Genomic DNA, 2500 nt, shown 5'->3' on the forward strand with positions numbered 1-2500 from the left:
GAAGGACGACGTGCCGGGGAGTAGTGGAGCGGCCAACGGCTTAGAGAAGCGACTGGATGTCCTTCTGCACCGTTTCTAGGCGGTAGCAGGCCTAGGAAGCGAGCGCAGACCGGCGCAGCGGCAGGAAATTAGCGAAAACAATAAATTCAACAGGTTGAAGGACACTCGCGTTGCTACTAACCGACCGTTGAGCCACCCCCGAATTCCCAACTGGAACGAACTGGCACCCCCTGGCAGTGGCGCGAGAAGTTGTGTGTCCTTTGGAGGACAGGGTTTTTAGTGCTAATCGATTTAGTTGGTTGAAACTACTGGCTGGCCAACGATGCTAGCTGGCGGTGGAGTAGTAGCCACAGAGTAAGCGCACGTGTTAACTGCTTTGAAAGTTGCATTTCAAAGAATGCCATGCTCCGTGAGTGACATGATTGACAGTGCGCATACCTAGCGACTACAAACAAGGCGGTATGGCCGAGCGGAATCAACGATTACTACCGTAATACTACCATAATCATCCCCTTCTTCTTCTCTCTCAGTCGCGCTCTCGTGCTTTCGTTCCTCTTTCGTTCTCTCGCGGATGAGATGGTTGATAACTCTCAGTGGTGCGACGGAGTAGTTGAATGAATGCCAGCAGCCCGTACGTGATCTGTTCGTCCAGTAACTGAAAACAGCTTCCAGCAAGCAGTACACGGGCCGCACGCCGTGGGTCATCGCTTATCTGTGCTCACCACTGACGTCATCGATATTGTGGTGGCACCCACGTCACGAAGAGTCCTAAAATCCGCGCCAGCAGGCGGTAGGGCAACTTTCGGCCAGCAGCTGGCTGGTGGTGGGCTACGACAACCATCGGTCGAACCACGGCCAAACCGGTGCCGATTGGCGGCGACGTCAAGGAGAACACACTCCAAGCACATCCCAGGCGAAACGGACGCTACTATAACTTTCAATTTACCATAAGGTCAAACACCCCCCCTCCCGCTCGTTTTTTACGCCAGCATACTTCCTACAGCGTGAAGGAACGCGCGCTCTTCGAGTGGCGAAGCCCGTGGTCCACAAGCAGGCCCCCCTATCCCGGCGCCCGGAGTCCGGCGGTTCTGTTCTTCGAGTGACGGCGAAAAGATGATGGAAATGAGCAGCGCGCCACTGCGAGCGGTAGGGGCGCTGCGCCAGAAGCGAAGATAATCGATAATTTGTTTTTAAAATTCCGCATTTTTTTGCCATTTGCCATGTCCGGCGCTTCTCCGCATCTCTAGCCGCTAGCTAGATGGATCGCGGTTTGTGCGGCGACTCGGAAAGGCTTCTTCACGGGGATAGCGAAGGACAAGATTATTATGCTGAAACACTAGTAGCACTAGTCGCACTAGGCAGGTGTTCCAATATCTCCACCACTCGCTTCCAGCAAAGCAATTCCTTCCTACGTACACGAGAACTGAGTCGAAGAGAGAAAGAGAGCGAGCGAATAAAGAGCGAGAGAGAGTGAGATGTGTAATAGTAAAATGAGAGGGGGGAGGGGGAGTCAATCATTCCTTATTTCATCACCGTTTGGGGCCATTTATCTGCTTGCTGACCCGCACATTCTGGGTTCAACTTCTCGCGTCGCTCGGCTTCTATCACCAACAATCGAAAGTGGAAGGAGAAGGGAGGGGGGGGGTCCCATAAACCGTTGCTTTCGGTCCGACAAGTGTCTGCCTGTGGCGGGGGGGGGGGGGGGGGGGGGGTGGGGCTGCTATGATTGAACAACCCCAAAAAGGCGAAACCTACCAATCGCAGTAGCAAGAGCAACCCGGAATCCAGCGAAGATGGGAACGATGATGATGACGACTGACGACTGTTGCTTGCGCTGCTGGTTCCGTCGTGGATTCAGCTGGACAAAGCACAACAGCCAGAGCAGGCAGCACAAAGTAACGAATCACCAACAGATTCGGATAGATTGTGTAGCGAAAACAAAACCCTCAGCATACTCCTCTCCACCAGCAGATCACATACACTTTTTGCATGGAAATCCAGCCAGCACCAGCGGGGGGGTTGATGCAGCTGGCCACACCGTCGTACCCCGTTGGCCTTTCTTTTTCACTTCAAACAAGTCCGAGACTACTACGATTCGAAGCAAACCACCTGCCGCTGGAATCGTAATCGTGTTGGCACAGCAGCAACCATCGACATCCGCCAGGATACACACGGGGGGTTTTCACGGTCGACTATGATTTTTCCACCCTCCGCCACGAGTGTTGCTCGCTCACTCTCAAATCTTTTTGATCAATCCACCCGTTTTCTTCGTGGCCTCACTTTAAACTCCGCTCCCTTTTGTCGCCACCGTCCCGCGACCTCGTGGGGTTTCGTTGTGCGTGCGTTGAGATTGATCACACGGCGCGCGTAGTAGAAGGAGAACAATTAAAAGCTGCTAGCGAGCCAGCAAAACTTGCTGCCACTGGAAGCGTATACTACCACGGGGGTGGGGGGTGATGCTGATTCACACTACTCACTAAATTATCTGCGGTACATCTCG

General features: G+C 53.6%; 1 protein-coding gene across 2 annotated transcripts in view; it reads right to left on the bottom strand.

Moving 5' to 3' along the window:
- The window catches only part of LOC126574701 (calcium/calmodulin-dependent protein kinase type 1), an 11740-nt gene that overhangs the window by 9173 nt on the left and 67 nt on the right, over positions 1-2500 (bottom strand). The window contains exon 1 of one of the 2 annotated variants that reach the window (XM_050235046.1): positions 2478-2500. This exon is cut by the window's right edge and continues 67 nt beyond it. The gene's annotated coding sequence lies outside the window, so the exon portion shown is untranslated. Of the gene's footprint in view, positions 1-1755 lie in introns of both variants that reach the window. The other variant, XM_050235045.1, reaches the window with a different exon arrangement.

The sequence above is a fragment of the Anopheles aquasalis genome, chromosome 3, assembly GCF_943734665.1.
Source record: "Anopheles aquasalis chromosome 3, idAnoAquaMG_Q_19, whole genome shotgun sequence".
NCBI lineage: Eukaryota > Metazoa > Arthropoda > Insecta > Diptera > Culicidae > Anopheles > Anopheles aquasalis.